Below are 19,990 nucleotides of genomic sequence, written 5' to 3' on the forward strand. Positions count from 1 at the left end.
TAGGGGATTGTTGGCTTTGGGGTGCCAAAGAAAAACAGCATTTGGTGTTATGTAAGATGAATCCAGATTTTATTTTCATTTTAAAATGTTTTACTTCTAAAACTTTAACAGTTTATGGAGAAAAGTGTTAAGGTTTCATGTTGAGTATAAAGCTTAATTATAATTTTTATTTTTTATAATTCTTGTTGTGATAAGCCATATTACCTTAAATGTACCACTTCAAGCCTTTCTAATTATTTAGTTTAGGAATGTAAAAGTATCTTTGCATTTTCTGCAGTAGATGCGTGGTACTTTTTCACATTGCAAGAGGACTTTAACATTGATAACCCCTGAGCTCCTCCCCTCTAGCTCTTTGCAGCCACCTGTCCACTTCGCCTCTGAGTTTGACTCTTCTAACATTGTACATGAAAGTGAGGTGGTACGGTGTTGTATTTTTGTGTGTCGGGGGTGGGGGGGAAATTACTCAGTGTAATGTCATCTGAGTTGTTAAAGTGTTAGAATTCTCTCAAGTCCTGACTCACCAGTGCTCCAGTGTTTGTAGGCAGTCTTGGGTTGCACCTCTTACCCGCTGCACATGGGGCTGTGGAGAAGGCGATATGCAAGTATCTCCTTAAGCCCTTGTGGATTCTCTGATGAGCACCCAGGGAGGCCGGCCAGGTCACTCAAGCAGTACTGTTTTGCTAGTGACCGTCTCATGTGCCATTCCCAACATAATGCTGCCGGGTTGCTGTCTCTTCACCGTTAGCATCATTTAATGTTTCGGGTGGTCATTGTTATCTTCCATAGGGAATTGTCTTTTGTGTCCTTTGCCCATTTTCAATATGTATCTATTTTATATTTTCACTGTTGAATTATAGAAGTTTCTCATAAATTGCACAGCTTATTACGCATGTGACTTTTCCATGACATAAGTTGCCTTCGCAAACCTATTTATTGTTTTCTTTGAGACACAGATTTTTTTTTCTAGTTAACCGGGTTCCCTTCCTGAGTTTTGCTTTTGTTGACTTTATGTCATAATCAGGAAATCATCGCCAAATCCATAGAAAATCTAAATTTTTTTCTTTCCTTTGTTTTAAAACATGAATTTTAGACAGTTTGGGAATACATCAAGCAAATACATGTTTCTACCTGGAAGTATCAAAAATTGTTTTATCAGGATAATGATACAAATCAGTACTTTAGAAAGGTTGATCTGTGAAGCAGTGTGTCATGACGGAATGAACACTTACTCATGGAACGAGAGAGAGAGAGAGAGAGAGAGAGAGAGATGAGTGTTAGAAGAAAATAAATACATTCTGAATGTCTATACATTCAGGATTTAGTAGCACAGGGAAGTCAGAAAAAAATGTAAAATTTAATTTAAAAATTGTCATTTTTATGTGCGTTTGATGTGTGTATAAGTATATATATGTACATGTATGTGTGTTTGTGTTTCTATAGAAGATCAGTTGTGTGCCACAGTGTATATGTGGAGGTCAGAGGACAACTTACTAAATTTGGTTCCATTCTCCTCCTATGTGGGTCCTGGGGCTCAAACTCAAGTAATCTGGCTTGATAACAGGTGCATTTACCCTCTTGCTAGTCCAAAAAACTATAATATACAACCCTGACACATTATCTTTATTTTGTCTTTAAGTTTCCTATTTAAAGTTGACTTAGTGAAGGTTCTCTTGATAACATTTGATTTTGTTGGAGTTGAGACTGACCTGGAACTCACGACCTTCTTGCTTCAGCCCCCTGCATGCTGGGATTCCAGATGTGTGTGAATGTTCCAGCCTCTCTTAATTATTTTGTTTGTTTTTAAGTGCTGGCATTAAAAATGGCTACCAGCATTACCAGCCTTCTTTTAATAACTTTAGAGAGCTGTTTGTATAATACAGATGTTAATTTTTTATATATTCAGTTTTTCTTTTTTTATTTCTTTTTTACTTTTCAGATATATCCATTTTTTTATTAAGGCATTTTTTATTAGATATTTTCTTCATTTACATTTCAAATGCTATCCCCAAGGCCCCCTGTGCCCTCCTCCCGCCAGGCTCCCCAACCCATCCACTCCCGCTTCCTGGCCCTGGCATTCCCCTGTACTTGGGCATAAAAATCTTTTTTATTGACTTTTTATGGTATCACCATACTAGAAATTTGTAGTTTGGTATAACCAGTTATCTTTTATTCTTTCTGATTAGTCTTAGTAAAAACATTACATATCATGCACAGTTTTGGGGATCATTTTATTTAATATTTTATATGATATGAGATTTAATGATCTACTGTCACTCTTATTAGTATTATATAGTAATTAAATCAACATTTTTAACCATCTAACGTGTTTTTTGTGCATTAGTATCTATTTCTGCATTTTATCTTCTCTTGTAGTAAGAGTTTTATATCATTTTATATGCCATTAATGCTGATTTTAGTAGAATGCCTTAGTAAACCATTCTTACAAGCAGTAATTCTTTTTCTACTATTCTTTCTTTTAAATATATTTGGTATGTAGTTATTTTTCCATTTAAACCTTTTATGTGTGGGGGGAACATGCACATGTATGGAGATAACAGGTCAAAGTTCAGTGTATTCCTCATCTTACCATCTTAGTTTTTAATTTTTCATTTTTTAATAGTTACTTATCTTAATTTATGTGTATGAATGTTTTGCCTGCATGTGTATATGTGCACCAATGGCATGCTTGGTATACTCCATGATCAGAAGAAGGCATTAGATACTCTGAAAATCGGGTTTCAGATAGTTGTGAACCACCCACCATGTAGGTTCTGGGCATCAAATTCTGGTCATCAGGAAGAACAGCCAATGCTCTTAGCCACTAAACCATCCCTTCAGTCTCCACCCCTTATCCTTTTAATACTGGGTCTTTCATGAACCCTGGAGGTTGCCGCTTGTCTTGCCTGCCTGGTCAGTAGCACTCTGGGGTTCTCTGCATATGCTCTTCAGCCCTGGGTTACATACAGGTGAGCCACACTGCCACACCCAGCCTTTTAATGTTAGTTCTGGGCGTCTGAACTTGGGCCTTTTATACTTGCAAGGCACACACTTTACTGAGTGATCCGTCTCTTCATCCGTTGTCTCTTTAAACTTTAAGATAATTTTATTAGCAATTTCCAAAGCACCTGACAAATCTCTAGTAAATTTTTTTTCTCCAAGCTTTATACCATCTTCTCTACATCATAAGCTGTTGTTATTTTACATAAACTTAGGGAAATTTTCATTACTTTATAATCCCAGTAGGAATTCTAATTAGAATTGTAGTATATGTATAAAATTTTAGAGAATTGGTATTCTCGTACTAATTCTAGTCATTTCTATCAATAACTCTTGGGTTTTCTACATATTATAAGATTATGCTACTAGTAGCACAATCTCAAAGTCTTAACAATTCTAACACTGTTCAAAAGTCTACATTCAGAGTCCCTTGTCAGATGGCCTGGAGCCTGGAACTGTGAACAGGAGAATCCCTTTTTGTTGTTGTTGTTGTTGTTTTTTCGAGACAGGGTTTCTCTGTGTAGCCCTGGCTGTCCTGGAACTCACTCTGTAGACCAGGCTGGCCTCAAACTCAGAAATCTGCCTGCCTCTGCCTCCCCAGTGCTGGGATTAAAGGCGTGCGCCACCACGCCCGGCTAGGACAATCCCTTTCTTTGAATTGTTTTTGTCATTGAATTTTATCACAGTCACAGAAAACAAAACTAAAACAACCTTGATGGCTGAACTTGGAAATACACTTTCTCAGGCAGTGTTTTGAAGCCGGAGGCCCACCCAGTTCAGTCCCTTTCCTTTCAAGTGAATGTCCCTGAGTCATGGCGAGGGTAGGGTCTTTCTGTTGAAGCACTGCCCTACTGTTCTAGTACAGTTTCTCTTAAACAATGACATCTGCCTTGTCTCCAGCTTTAAACTTGTTAACTCTTACTTTCTCACCAAACTGCAAATTTTTTCATAGTTTTCTTTACCTTATCGTGTAGATCTAAGAGCCGTGAACAGCTAGTTACAGTGGTACAGCCTGGATGTGTCCTATGCCACTGTCCCTTGGGAGCAATGAATAAACACTACTCACTCTCACCAAGGAATATTCTGATGGAAGCCCTAAGTCAAAATCCGACTTGTAAACCAGTTACATTGTTGGGCCTACATACAGGAGTGTGTGTGAGAGGTTACTTCCAGGGCAGCTACCCCAATGAAAGTCCTTTCTGGTGTAGTTTCTGACTCACAAAAGCTGGAGCCCAGGAGTTCACTACCTGACTTGCAGGTAGCATCACAGGCCAAAGACTCTCCTCTCCCCAGCTTCCCAATATCAACCTGGGGCATCCACATGGGCGCGCATGCACACACACAGATAAACACACACACACACACACACATGCATACGTACACATGTATACCGACATACATGCAACATGTTTGCACACTGTATACAAATTAAAGAAGGAAAAAAATGGGGGAAATATATCCTATAACTTACTTCAAAAAGCTAAAAGTATCATAATTTAAAAAGAAAAGCATCATCTTGTACAGGACAAGCCAAAAGATATTGTAAGCAAATTCCCAAACTTTCAAACCGCAGATCCTAACTTTACAAAAACATTTTCCCATGCTCAGGTCTGAATGTAAGGACTTGTGCTTAGTAAGTAAGTACTGAGCTAAGTCTCCAACACTTACATAATATTTTTAAAAGAAATAAAAATTGAGTGCATTTCTCAGTTCATTCTGCAAGGCTCACACTGTTCTCAGAACCCCGCAAAGGGATTAGAAGAAAGAAATGCAATAAGCTTCTTTAGATTATGAATATTGATGTAACAATTTTCATTAAATTTGAGTAAATTAAAACAGCATTGGTTTTTGCTGAGCACACAATCAATTCTTGTAAGTTTCTTTGAGATATAAAATGCAGTCTTTTCAGATTTCCCCAAGCACATGGTGTTGAAGGCAGGCTTTGTCCCTCTCGGGTCCCTTGCAGCTGCTTGCACTCACCGTGCCACGTATCCTGATGGTTTCTGACATCTACGGAGCACTAGCTGCTTGTCCATCATGCACTAAGCATTAGCTGTTACTTCATTTCATTCTCAGATAGCCCCAGGGGTTAATTATCATCATTATGCTCTTGTTACTGGTGAAGAAACTCAGCATTAGTCAAGTTAAGTAATTTGTATTAAGTTACAAAGCTAGTAAGTAACAAAGATAGGGTATGTCTTAACTGTGACAGAGGCCAGATTAAAGGAATGACATGTAGCATTTCATTTGATAGTCTGTCTATAACTGAAGCCACGTAGACAGTTGTTGTTAACAAATTCCACCAAACTGAATACTCGTCCTAATGGAAGTTTCTGTTTTAAAGTCTGAACATCATTTTTTAGAGTACTTTGAGGAAAGAGAAATGTGAGCCATTTATAAGAAAAGTTGCCGCCATTTCTTAATGGGTTTCCATATTGGAAAGGGAATAAATCTTGTTTCTTCCCAACCACCTCACCTCAACTATGGCCAGATGCTTGAGATTTTGGCAAGCAGACGTCAGAATGATATTGTCACAGCTTTTTAACAGTACATGGCTGCCTTAAAAGAAGTGTGCTGAGTCTGGACAGGTACCTTCAGGTAACTTCAGGTACCTTCAGGTAACTTCAGGTAACTTCAATGTCATGAAGGGCTTGGGAGGAAGTCAGGAAACATTTTAAGCTGGTTTTTGTTTGTTTGTTTGTTTGTTTTTTTGTTTTTTTTTTTTTGCTAGTGATTTATTTATTTTTAAATTTATTTTCTTAAATTAGGTATTTTCTTCATTTACATTTCAAATGCTATCCCAAAAGTTCCCCAGACCCTCCCACCCTGCTCCCCTACCCACCCACTCCCACTTCTTGACCCTGGCGTTCCCCCATACTGAGGCATATAAAGTTTGCAAGACCAAGGGGCCTCTCTTCCCAATGATGGCCGACTAGGCCATCTTCTGCTACATATGCAGCTAGAGACACGAGCTCTGGGGGGCACTGGTTAGTTCATAATGTTGTCCCACCTATAGGGGTACAGACCTCTTCAGCTCCTTGGGTACTTTCTCTAGCTCCTCCATTGGGGGCCCTGTGTTCCATCCTATAGATGACTGTGAGCATCCACTTCTGTGTTTGCCAGGCCCTGGCATATGAAGTTTTTATATTTGGGGCCTGAAATATATTACTCCAGTAGATAGTGTATTGATTTTATGAACTGGAAAAGCAGGCCTGAGGTGGTGGCAAGTTCTGCCTAAGAGCTGCTTTGACATCCCTTCCAACAATTAAACTCCTCTCTCTTATAGTGTATTATTTTCCTGACCTTGAACTGCTGCAATGGATATTGGCCAGGGTGTAGATTCCTGGACACTGCTCGAACCAGGTGCTGATTCTGGCTGAGGAGGACACACTAAAAACACAGAAGTAACACAAAAATAATTTTATGGAACTTACCACACCGGAAGCTAGTAATGTCTAAAGTATAAATTGTTGTGAGATTCTTTACTGTATGAATAATTGATCCTCTAACAAGGCCTAATGTTTTGCAGTTCAGTTGCAGTATTTCTTCCCTTAAAATATGGCACTATCAAAGTTAACTATTGTAAAGAAGATCAAAGAAAAGAAAAGCAGTCAGTGGATCAGTTTTCCATGTATTCACACCCCCTCCCCCAAATGCAACAGGCAGTTGACATGGTGAAACATTTTCATATATTGCTAGGGGCACTGTAAACTGATACAGCTCCCAAAAATAGTTTGTATCTGTCTGAACTACAAATGCACCCCCACTTTGAAGTTGTAGTTGTAGTTTAGGATTAACATGTAGCATCTTCCTTAGCAAGTGAGATAATAATACGTGAAGTGTGCAAAGTTATTCCATGCAGCATAGTAACAACAACAGAGAGCAGGCCACCTCACTGTCTAAGTTACCAGTTAGTTAGTACAGCAGACAGGAGTTTCCAGGTCACTGCAAGAGAGGAGCAAACTGTCTTGTCAGGCAAGGAGAGCAAGAGGTATAGTCTGCATTTGTGCTGTGGTGCCGTTTATATAGAAACGAGGCCATAGAACATATGTATTTAACAATATGCCTTCAAAGCCTTCTCATACATGCACACACACATCTTTACATATGTGTATGTGTGTGTGTGTGTACAAGAAACTAAAAACAATGTTTACCTGCTTGAGAGTGATGGGACCTAGATGAGAGGTAATGGGGAAGCCCTTTAAAACTAGGCTTTCCTCCACAGCAAGTTCATCTATGTAAATTAAAAAAAAAAAAAAGAAAGAAAGAAAGAAAGAAAAAAGGAAAAAAGAAAAAGAAACCCAGAATGTAGACTTCTGGGTAGCATCTTTCTTCGGCTTCCCCCATTTTAACTTCCTCCAGTGTTGCAGCACCTTTGCTCTAACTGGGGAGCTAATCTCAAAAAGTTCATGTCTCCATAATTCTACCTGAGTTTTCTGTTCTCCTTCCCAAGGTACACATTATATTTAGTTATCATGACTTCTTAGACTCCTCTTGATTCTAACATTTCTCAAACTTTTTTCTTTTTGACCTCCTTGGACATTTGAAGGACTACTAGTCAGATATGTTGTAGGGGCCCCTCTGTTCGATTATCTAATGTTTTTTCTACAGTTACACCGGAGTTCTGTGGGCTGGGAAAGGAGAAGCACAGGAGAGAGGGTGTTGCTATCATATGTCTTGTCAAAAGGAAACACTGGCAGTACAGTATGACTTATGACTGCTGATGTCAGTTAACCTTGGTCACCTGGTTTCAGCACTACTCATCTGGCTCCCCTGGGAAGGTGGTGGCCTTCCCTCCCATGCTGTCCTCTTTGAAAGGAGGCTTCTACACACAGCTCAGATTGGAGTGCAAACTTCAGCTTTCCCTCATTAGGGAAGAAATCTGCAAAACTTATTCGGAATTGTCCTGCATGATAGATTAGCCTCTTCTCCCCATTTCTTAATTTATCATTTACATGACTATTGACTCACTGATATTTGTATTTAGGTTATAATACAATAGTATTTTTTTCTCAAACAACATAGCTTTTAGCTGAGTGAGGTGTTTTCAGTTGGTTGCTCTGTCTCTTTGACATATTCCTGTCAATATGGGATGTTGTTCTTACTTTCTAGAACCATTAAGAAAGCTCATCGTGTCCATTTCGTACTAGAATCAGCCACTTCTCCAAGGAGCCGTGATTCCTTTCGTTGCAAAATAGCAGTTCCAAATCAGGGACTCAGTGTATTTATTAATATGGGATAGTACTTGCTTGTGCTCTCAGGTGATAAAGCAAAGACATAAGTATGCCTGTGCTAATGTGTATATACACATATCCATAAGTTCATCTGTATGTAACCATCTATAACTGTATTTAGCCCAATATGGGTTCTTATTAATATTGGAATTCTAATTTATTGCTGCATGAATCATTCTAGTGGGAAAATTATGTATTTTTTGTATTTTGAAAACTATTTCAAATGAAATGTGTTTTTATAAAATTAAGTAAATTTTACAATAAAACAGTAAGCAATGCTGCTTATACAATTAGCACAAACTTGCTGAAATACACACTGTATCCTTAAAACCACTTTCTTAAAGTAAAATGCTTTCCCTAAGTCAAAGCATATTTCAAATGTTTTTCTTTGAATTTGACTTATAAAATAAGCAATTTAGTTTAATATTTTAGTTTTCTAGAAGAATACTAAACCTGCCAAGACCATGGTATTTCATGTCCCCAGAGTGAATTTTCCTGAATGAAAGAAGTCTTAGTGAACATGGGGTTTGTGGATATAGTGAAGGGAAGAGAAGGAAGTCCTTTCTGTACTCCATGTCTGATGTGGGCGCCATCAGTACACACCCTCTCCTGTGGTCCTCACATTGCCATTCTGTGACTCATTTGCATGCTTTTATCATCTACTAGACATATAGCAGCTGAGAGCCAAACCCAGGTCTTCGTCAAGCAAGGCAAAGCCTGTGCATGCCGATGGTCATTACACTGAATTCCAAAAGGGCACCTGGAAATACCTAACTCTTCTTCCATAATTAAAAGGAAAAAGGTTTCTTCCCCTTACAAAATAATTGGCTGCTGACCTAGCTAATCCCTGAATTTGTCCTATGGTGGTGCTGTCCAGTTACCTGCCTGCAAGAACAACATCTAGGACTGTGTTACTGGTAAATGTGGTAGCTTGGAGGGATGGGTAAGTAAAGGGATTTGTCTTTAAAAGTATATTCTTGTACCCCTGTCGTATGTCTGAATTACAATTGCCAATATGCGGAAAACTCTTTGGTTTTGCTAAGTGCTCCAGGTGGTTCTTATACCAGGACAGTTTGATTTTAGCTTAAAAATTAATTAGGAATTTAAGAAAAAAGGAGTCTACACGGTAACACAGCGGGTTATGGTGGTGGCACCAGCTTCTGTTTTGAACCAGAAATGCAGTTTTTCAGTTTTTTTCAGTTAACAGTTGCCATGTACAATTTAAGCCACAAAGGAAGTTATTGAAAAAATAATTTTAGGAAGTCAGAATCTTTGAGAAGGTTGAATAACCAAGCTTAGGAAGTAGCTAGGAATCTGCTAGCTCCCAGCCAAAATCATGCCACAGATCTATTCAGTGAACACACAGTGACTGTGTCCAAAGCAGTGCAGCCCTCTGACCTGCCATCTCCTGTGGCCATGCAGGCCACTGGATCTGGGATTCTGCATGGATTTCTCTATGGTTTCAACATTTGGAACTGGTTGTTAACAGATCATAAGTAGTTAGTCTAGAAATGAGCAGCTAGAATGGCCACCCAGTCTTCCCAGATGTAGTTACTTCCTACTGCTGTCTTGCTGCTGTAAATGGCCATGAATTGCAGAGTAGGATTTCAGCAAATCCAGAAGTGGAGTCAGAGTGAAATTCTTTAATCCATGTTTAGGGATAATAAAGAAAAGTCAGTGACATGTATGAAAGCCAAGTTCAGAGAACACATGAAATCAGGAAAACTGCACATAGCAGAGGACACAGGTGCGTCTGCTGTGGGGCAGAGCAAGCAGAGGACAGCGGTAATTGGCTAGGTTTATAGTATCAGACACGAATCCTGTTGGTTAGGCCTTAAATCCGTTAGACAGTTGTTGACTCTTGTCAGGACAAAGATGCCACGGTTGCACCAGCTGGGATCATTGTTGTGGGTCCTGGTTTGTAGGCTTTACAGCTGGGTAGGACCATCTATTGCTTTCCTCTTTTTGGTGGTGTGCATAGCAGTGTTTAAGGAAGGAGGCTCCTAGGTCAATTCCAGCTCAACTTCTCCAAGTCCTGTTTTCAAAGAGTGCCTTGTCTTCAGCAATAGGGTTTTACCTTCAAGTTCCGGGAGGCAAGCAAAGGCCATAGCAATTGCCTATATTGTCTGGAGATGACTCTTGGGCTCCTCCTACCCAACTACTCTTCAGGAAGTCTCCTATGCCTGGTACAGGGATTCTTTTTAAACAGTTTATGGCTCTTGGGGAAAAATGTATAGTAACTCTATACAAACTGTGTGCATACGCATGAAGACAGGTATTATAAAGTATACTGTTTACCTATGGCTTTTCTAACGTCCTTAGTGTTATTTATCCCTTGCCTCCCTCTACCTCTGCATTCCCATCTTCCCACTCCCCCGATAAAACCCCCATTTCCCCCATGTCTCTTACTTTCAGAACTCATCTTTACTGTGGACTTTTCTTCATTTTAAACTGTCACTGTTTTATCTTCTACCTCAGCTGCAGTTTCTTGTTTCTCACCAATGTGATATTAATTACTGACATCCTAAGCAAGTGTAAGGCGATGACCCTGCTGCCACACACCACACAGGTGTTTCTGACATGCCATCTGTCAGCACTGACTGTGGGGCAGGCCTACAGCCTGGTGGGTCCCTTCAGGCTCTGACACTATTTCTACTGGACACTATTGTTTCCAAGGATAAATGTTTATATTTTTTGTTCATTTTTTTTCTTTTAAAATGCCACTGAACATTTTCAACTTTGGTTCAAGTATATAGTTTCTATGGTAATTACTTTTCTACATAAAAAACTTGTAACTTTGGTTTCCCATCGTTTTTCTTTTGCTTATCTTTTGAAATACGCATGCTTGATATTTAAATGAATATGTTAATTCTGCTCTGTATAGTTGTAAGATTGATAATGGGCTGTTAATGGCAGCCTGATCTTTATGCTAAAGTTTAGTTCTTTCCAGAAAAAATAGACATGCATAATAAAAATTTGAGGACTAAATTCTTAACTCCCTTTTAGAAAAGATTTATTTACATGGGTTTTGTAATTTTATGTTTAGCGCACACTAATATTACTTCCAAAATGCACAATTTATCTCAATTGATTATAGTCCTCCCAGAGGTCACTGTGACCCACAAATCAGTCCACTTACATGATTTTCCTTCTACCTGGTAGAATAAAGTGTCCTTTGCTCTTTGTCAGCGCTCACAAATACGGGAAGACACAGTTCAGATAAATCATCTCGGTATTGTTACTTCTCTTTGGATCTATTTAACCAACTTTCAAATTTATCTCAAGTAAAAAAACTTTGAAACTTTTTTCTTTTAGTACGCTGTTTGGTTTAATAAATAATACAGCCTCTTAATGATGTTATTTTACATAAAATACTTGAACATCCTAATTAAATATTTTAAAAGTAGCATAATTGAGGTATAATCTATATATTTTCAGATTCACCTATTTTAGGTATGCAATTTACTGATTTTAGGCTATGCACAGGATTATGTGACAATTGATTGCCATGATTGTAACCTTCTCGTGCTGTGGGGACCCAACCACAACAGAATATTTACAGTGTAATTCATAACAGTAGCTTGTATTTTCCAACGATCTTAGGAGATCCCTGTGAAAGGGCGGTTTGACCCCAAAGGAGTCACACCCCACAGGTTGAAAGCCTCTGTTTTAGAGCATTTCTGTCCTTATCACAATGTTTTGAGAGTCTGGAGAGATGGCTCAGTGGTTAAGAGCACTGGTTGCTCTTGCAGAAGTCCTGAGTTTGATTCCCAGAACCCATACGACACCTCACAACCACCATAACTCCAGTCCCAAGGAATTTGCTGCTTTCTTCTTCCCTCCATGGGTACTGGGCATGCATGTGGTACACATATATTCAGGCAAAACACTCATACACATAAAATAATGAAATTTTAAATCTAGAAAATTCTTCAAAAGAAAGAAGTTTCAAGGGACATCAAGATGACTCAGCAGATTAAAAATGCTTGCCTAGAGGATGACATTTGGCTCTTGAAGAAGTGAACCAAATCCACAAAATGTTCACTTACTTTCACACATATGATGTGGCATGTGTATACCTGCCTATCACACACACACCCTGAGAGTGCGACAATTAGCTGCCACTCCTTTTGTGTCCCTGCACTCACCCCCACTCCAATCACTATTGTATGCCCATTCTGGACGTTTCTTAAAATAGAATCATGCAATGTGTGGTCTTTTTGTTTACTAGCATAGTGTCTGTGTGTCTCATCTATGCAGAAATATGTGTAAACACTGTGTTCCTTAAATCTCTAGTAAAGTGGGAAATTCAGCTGGGGATGGGGTGGGGACAACAGATAGACCAAATCTAGGGGTCAGCATCTGCTTCCTGTGCCTGCATATTTCTGCTGCTGGTTCTTTCCTTACCTGTTTTCCTACAACCACCATGGGCCATCTGTTAGGTAGAATATTCCTGTAGATCTCTAGGGTTTTGCTCTGAAGTTTCTGTGGACTCTTCTTGCTGCTGTTGTCGGGCTTTATTCTACCATGATCTGATATGATACAAGGAACCATTTCACTTCATTTGTATTTGTTAAGGCTTCCTTAATAGCCTATCACATCATCTCTCTGTCTCTCTTTTTGTTTTGTGTATGTGTGTTTCTTTTCCTTTTCTTTTTCTTTTTTCTTTTCTTTCGTTCATGTATGTATGTATGTATGTATGTATGTATGTATGTATGTATGTATGGATGGATGGATGGATGTGTTTTTTGAGACAGGGTTTCTCTGTGTAGCCCTGGCTGTCCTAAAACTCACTCTGTAGAGCAGGCTGGTCTTGACCTCAAAGAAATCTGACTACCTGCTTCTCCTTCCCAAGTGCTGGGATTAAAGGTGTGCATCACCACTCCCTGTTTAAGTCATTAGTTTTCAAGAGAGTTCCATGTTCTATAGACCACCAAGAAGAATTTGTATTCTTTATCTGTTAGGTGGAATATCCTGTGGATCTCTAGGGTTTCCCTCTGAAGTTTCTCTGTCGATTTTCAGTTTGGAGAACTATCTGAAGGTGAGGATGTTGTATGTAATCCCATACTACCTCATCCTTTATGTCTTTCATTGCTTAATTCCACTACATTAGTGCATAGTGTTTATCATCGTTAGATACCTGTCAAATTGTTCCCTTTATTAATATGTAGTTGGCTGCTTTGTCTCTTCTGATTCATTGTGATTTGGAATCTACCTTTTCAGGTTCAGAATAGCTAATATCAAGTTGGTGGAAGCTTCTGTTTTGTGGTTTTATTTCTGACCTTTGACCTTTACCCCCATTTGTTGAAAATAATCTTTTCTTATATATTATGTTCTGATCAGGGTTTCTTCTCCTTCTACTCCTCCAACTTCCTCCCCACCTCCTGTCCTATCTCTTTTCTGTCTTCCATTAGAAAGGATAATAATAGTAAAATAAAATAACAAAAACTAACACAAGGGAATTAGACACACAAATGGAGGGGAAGAACCCACGATGGGAAGGTGCAAGAAGCAGAGAGCCTCTCTTTCCCACACTCAGGAGTCCCATAAACAGGAAGCCATACTATATATGCAGAGAACATGGTGGGTAAAGAGAGAAGATACATTTAAGTAGAATAAAAATTAAAAACAATAAGATGAAGTTAAAACAAAATGAAACAGGAAGAGTACTGACAAGACATTCTGAGACACGGAAGCTCCAGAGACTTTGCTGAGCTCGCTGTCATGGGCATGCACTGCTAGGTGGGACTCTGCTGAGCTTGTTGGTGGTGGCATGCACTGCTAGGCAGGCAGCCTGCCCTTCGGAGCAGTTTGCTTTCCCAGCATTTTATCCCTTGGAGGCAAATGAAATTTTCATTTGTGAGTAGCATCAGTTGGAGATTGTTTTTGGGTTAGGGATAAGAAGCATGCATCCCCTTTTCCTTTCAGCTAAGACCCCAACCTGTGCATTCACATGTTCTTTCACATGTGCATTCACATGTGCTTTCACATATGCACAGATCCTGTTGATTTATGGTGCCTTGTTTCCTGGGGATCCTTCACCCCAATCTGGCTCTCACACTCTTCCCACTTCATCTTCTTCAGGGTTCCCTGAGCCCTGCAGGGAGGGGATTGATGGAGACATCCCATTCAAGGCTGAGTGTTCTAAGCTTTCTCATTCTCTTCATAATGAATACATGGCTGTGGGTCTCTGTATGTGTTCACATTGGCTGCAGGAGGAAACTTCTCTGATGGCTGAGTAAGGCACTGATCTATGAGTATAGCCGAATATCATTAGAAGTCGTTTTCTTGCTGTGTTGTTGTTTGTTTTAAGTTTTATATCAGTAGTATTTGGTTTTACTCTAGGTCTTTGGACTATCTAGTGTCAGGTTCTTGGACACCTAAGCAGTGTCAGGCATGGGTTCCATCTTGTAGAGTGGGCCTACAGGTATTGGTTGGTTACTCTCACATTTTTTGCTACCATTGCACTAGCATATCTTGCAGTCAGGAAGCCTTTGTCCATCTAACAGTTCGTGGCTGGCTTGATCTTTATATTTTCCCTTGGTAGCATTCAGAACACTGTTGTCTACCTTATGTAGGCACCAGTTCAACTTCTTCACATTCAATGAATTGCTTCTATGTCTTCAGCATGAGGCCTTGCCATCAGTTTGTAGACAGTAACTTACAGAATTGGCAACAGACTCAGGAGTTTCCATGGGATCCCTTTGTCCAACAATCAAATATCTGTAACCCATTCCCAGAATTGGAAGCTTCATTTGTTGACAAGGGATGGCCAGTTGGGCCTCTGTCACTTATTTGGTGATTTCAGTTAGATCATCTTCATATAGGTACATATTTTAGGAAGCTTCTACTTGTATTAGGTTTCCATACTACCCCTCAACTGATCCTTAATATTAGCTGTCTCTCTTCATACTCACTTCCTGATCCCCCTCTTCACTCCTCCTCTCTACTTGATACTCCTATTACATCCCCCAACCCCTAATAACTATCTATTTCACTTCTCTTTCCTAGGGAGAGCTATCTGCCCCTCCCCACCCCAGTACTTTATCATATAACTACCTCGGTAGCTTGATTATCATTGACTTAACAGCTAATATCCATGTATAAGTGAATAGATTTAATAGGAATTGTTCCCATAGATTCATGTGTATGAATGCTTGGCCAAAGGGAGTGACACTATTAGGAGATGTGGCCTTGTTGGAGTAGATGTGGCTCTATTGGAGGAAGTATGTCACTAGAGGCAGGCTTTTAGGTCTAAAAGCTCAAGTCTGGCCAGTGTGTCACATTCTCCTTCTGCTGCCTTTGAATCAAGATGTAGAACTCTCAGCTACCTCTTCAGTACCATGTCTGCCTGCACACTGCCGTGTTTCCTGCCATGATGATAATGGACTAAACAAACCTCTGAACTATAAGCCAGCCCCAATTAAATAATTTCTTTTAGAAAAAGTTTCCAGTACCTTGCCAGCGGAGTCTTGCCCAACACCCGTAAGGGCCCACACGGGACCCCCCACGGGATCCTAAGACCTCTGGTGAGTGGAACACAGCGCCTGCCCCAATCCAATCGCGCGGAACCTGAGACTGCTGTACATAGGGAAGCAGGCTACCCGGGCCTGATCTGGGGCACAAGTCCCTTCCGCTCGACTCGAGCCCCGAGCTACCTTGCCAGCAGAGTCTTGCCCAACACCCGCAAGGGCCCACACGGGACCCCCCACGGGATCCTAAGACCTCTGGTGAGTGGAACACAGCGCCTGCCCCAATCCAATCACGCGGAACCTGAGACTGCAGTACATAGGGAAGCAGGCTACCCGGGCCTGATCTGGGGCACAAGTCCCTTCCGCTCGACTCGAGCCCCGGGCTACCTTGCCAGCAGAGACGCCTGACACCTGCAAGGGCCCACACAGGATTCCACACGGGATCCTAAGACCTCTAGTGAGTGGAACACAACTTCAGACAGGAGTCTGGTTCGAACACCAGATATCTGGGTACCTGCCCTGCAAGAAGAGAGCTTGCCTGCAGAGAATACTCTGCCCACTGAAACTAAGGAGAGTGCTACCCTCCAGGTCTGCTTATAGAGGCTAACAGAGTCACCTGAAGAACAAGCTCTTAACAGTGACAACTAAAACAGCTAGCTTCAGATATTACCAGATGGCGAAAGGCAAACGTAAGAATCCTACTAACAGAAATCAAGACCACTCACCATCATCAGAACGCAGCACTCCCACCCCACCTAGTCCTGGGCACCCCAACACAACCGAAAATCTAGACCCAGATTTAAAAACATTTCTCATGATGATGATAGAGGACATCAAGAAGGACTTTCATAAGTCACTTAAAGAATTACAGGAGAGCACTGCTAAAGAGTTACAGGCCCTTAAAGAAAAGCAGGAAAACACAGCCAAACAGGTAGAAATCATTAAAGAAAAACAGGAAAACACATCCAAACAGGTGATGGAAATGAACAAAACCATACTAGAACTAAAAAGGGAAGTAGACACAATAAAGAAAACCCAAAGCGAGGCAACGCTGGAGATAGAAACCCTAGGAAAGAGATCTGGAACCATAGATGCGAGCATCAGCAACAGAATACAAGAAATGGAAGAGAGAATCTCAGGTGCAGAAGATTCCATAGAGAACATCGACACAACAGTCAAAGAAAATACAAAATGCAAAAGGATCCTAACTCAAAACATCCAGGTAATCCAGGACACAATGAGAAGACCAAACCTACGGATAATAGGAATTGATGAGAATGAAGATTTTCAACTTAAAGGGCCAGCTAATATCTTCAACAAAATAATAGAAGAAAACTTCCCAAACATAAAAAAAGAGATGCCCATGATCATACAAGAAGCCTACAGAACTCCAAATAGACTGGACCAGAAAAGAAATTCCTCCCGACACATAATAATCAGAACAACAAATGCACTAAATAAAGATAGAATATTAAAAGCAGTAAGGGAGAAAGGTCAAGTAACATATAAAGGAAGGCCTATCAGAATTACACCAGACTTTTCACCAGAGACTATGAAAGCCAGAAGAGCCTGGACAGATGTTATACAGACACTAAGAGAACACAAATGCCAGCCCAGGCTACTATACCCGGCCAAACTCTCAATTACCATAGATGGAGAAACCAAAGTATTCCACGACAAAACCAAATTCACACAATATCTTTCCACGAATCCAGCCCTTCAAAGGATAATAACAGAAAAGAAGCAATACAAGGACAGAAATCACGCCCTAGAACAACCAAGAAAGTAATCATTCAACAAACCAAAAAGAAGACAGCCACAAGAACAGAATGCCAACTCTAACAACAAAAATAAAAGGAAGCAACAATTACTTTTCCTTAATATCTCTTAATATCAATGGACTCAATTCCCCAATAAAAAGACATAGACTAACAGACTGGCTACACAAACAGGACCCAACATTCTGCTGCTTACAGGAAACCCATCTCAGGGAAAAAGACAGACACTACCTCAGAGTGAAAGGCTGGAAAACAATTTTCCAAGCAAATGGACTGAAGAAACAAGCTGGAGTAGCCATTTTAATATCGGATAAAATCGACTTCCAACCCAAAGTTATCAAAAAAGACAAGGAGGGACACTTCATACTCATCAAAGGTAAAATCCTCCAAGAGGAACTCTCAATTCTGAATATCTACGCACCAAATGCAAGGGCAGCCACATTCATTAGAGGCACTTTAGTAAAGCTCAAAGCATACATTGCACCTCACACAATAATAGTGGGAGACTTCAACACACCACTTTCTTCAAAGGACAGATCGTGGAAACAGAAACTAAACAGGGACACAGTGAAACTAACAGAAGTTATGAAACAAATGGACCTGACAGATATCTACAGAACATTTTATCCTAAAACAAAAGGATATACCTTCTTCTCAGCACCTCACGGGACCTTCTCCAAAATTGACCATATAATTGGTCACAAAACAGGCCTCAATAGATACAAAAATATTGAAATTGTCCCATGTATCCTATCAGACCACCATGGCCTAAGACTGATCTTCAATAACAACATAAATAATGGAAAGCCAACATTCACGTGGAAACTGAATAACACTCTTCTCAATGATACCTTGGTCAAGGAAGGAATAAAGAAAGAAATTAAAGACTTTTTAGAGTTTAATGAAAATGAAGCCACAACGTACCCAAACCTATGGGACACAATGAAAGCATTTCTAAGAGGGAAACTCATAGCTCTGAGTGCCTGCAAGAAGAAACGGGAGACAGCACATACTAGCAGCTTGACAACACATCTAAAAGCCCTAGAAAAAAAGGAAGCAAATTCACCCAAGAGGAGTAGACGGCAGGAAATAATCAAACTCAGGGGTGAAATCAACCAAGTGGAAACAAGAAGAACTATTCAAAGAATTAACCAAACGAGGAGTTGGTTCTTTGAGAAAATCAACAAGATAGATAAACCCTTAGCTAGACTCACTAAAGGGCACAGGGACAAAATCCTAATTAACAAAATCAGAAATGAAAAGGGAGACATAACAACAGATCCTGAAGAAATCCAAAACACCATCAGATCCTTCTACAAAAGGCTATACTCAACAAAACTGGAAAACCTGGACGAAATGGACAAATTTCTGGACAGATACCAGGTACCAAAGTTGAATCAGGATCAAGTTGACCATCTAAACAGTCCCATATCACCTAAAGAAATAGAAGCAGTTATTAATAGTCTCCCAACCAAAAAAAGCCCAGGACCAGATGGGTTTAGTGCAGAGTTCTATCAGACCTTCAAAGAAGATCTAATTCCAGTTCTGCACAAACTATTTCACAAAATAGAAGTAGAAGGTACTCTACCCAACTCATTTTATGAAGCCACTATTACTCTGATACCTAAACCACAGAAAGACCCAACAAAGATAGAGAACTTCAGACCAATTTCTCTTATGAATATCGATGCAAAAATCCTCAATAAAATTCTCGCTAACCGAATCCAAGAACACATTAAAGCAATCATCCATCCTGACCAAGTAGGTTTTATTCCAGGGATGCAGGGATGGTTTAATATACGAAAATCCATCAATGTAATCCATTATATAAACAAACTCAAAGACAAAAACCACATGATCATCTCGTTAGATGCAGAAAAAGCATTTGACAAGATCCAACACCCATTCATGATAAAAGTTTTGGAAAGATCAGGAATTCAAGGCCCATACCTAAACATGATAAAAGCAATCTACAGCAAACCAGTAGCCAACATCAAAGTAAATGGAGAGAAGCTGGAAGCAATCCCACTAAAATCAGGGACTAGACAAGGCTGCCCACTTTCTCCCTACCTTTTCAACATAGTACTTGAAGTATTAGCCAGAGCAATTCGACAACAAAAGGAGATCAAGGGGATACAAATTGGAAAAGAGGAACTCAAAATATCACTTTTTGCAGATGATATGATCGTATATATAAGTGACCCTAAAAATTCTACCAGAGAACTCCTAAACCTGATAAACAGCTTCGGTGAAGTAGCTGGATATAAAATAAACTCAAACAAGTCAATGGCCTTTCTCTATACAAAGAATAAACAGGCTGAGAAAGAAATTAGGGAAACAACACCCTTCTCAATAGTCACAAATAATATAAAATATCTTGGCGTGACTCTAACTAAGGAAGTGAAAGATCTGTATGATAAAAACTTCAAATCTCTGAAGAAAGAAATTAAGGAAGATCTCAGAAGATGGAAAGATCTCCCATGCTCATGGATTGGCAGGATCAACATTG

At 39.8% G+C, this 19,990-nt stretch overlaps 1 protein-coding gene across 3 annotated transcripts in view; it reads left to right on the forward strand.

The window, feature by feature from the left end:
* Lekr1 (leucine, glutamate and lysine rich 1) overlaps nt 1–19,990 on the forward strand; it is a 176,989-nt gene that overhangs the window by 80,596 nt on the left and 76,403 nt on the right. The gene's annotated exons all lie outside the window — the stretch shown is intronic.

The sequence above is a fragment of the Mus musculus genome, chromosome 3, assembly GCF_000001635.26.
Source record: "Mus musculus strain C57BL/6J chromosome 3, GRCm38.p6 C57BL/6J".
Lineage (NCBI taxonomy): Eukaryota > Metazoa > Chordata > Mammalia > Rodentia > Muridae > Mus > Mus musculus.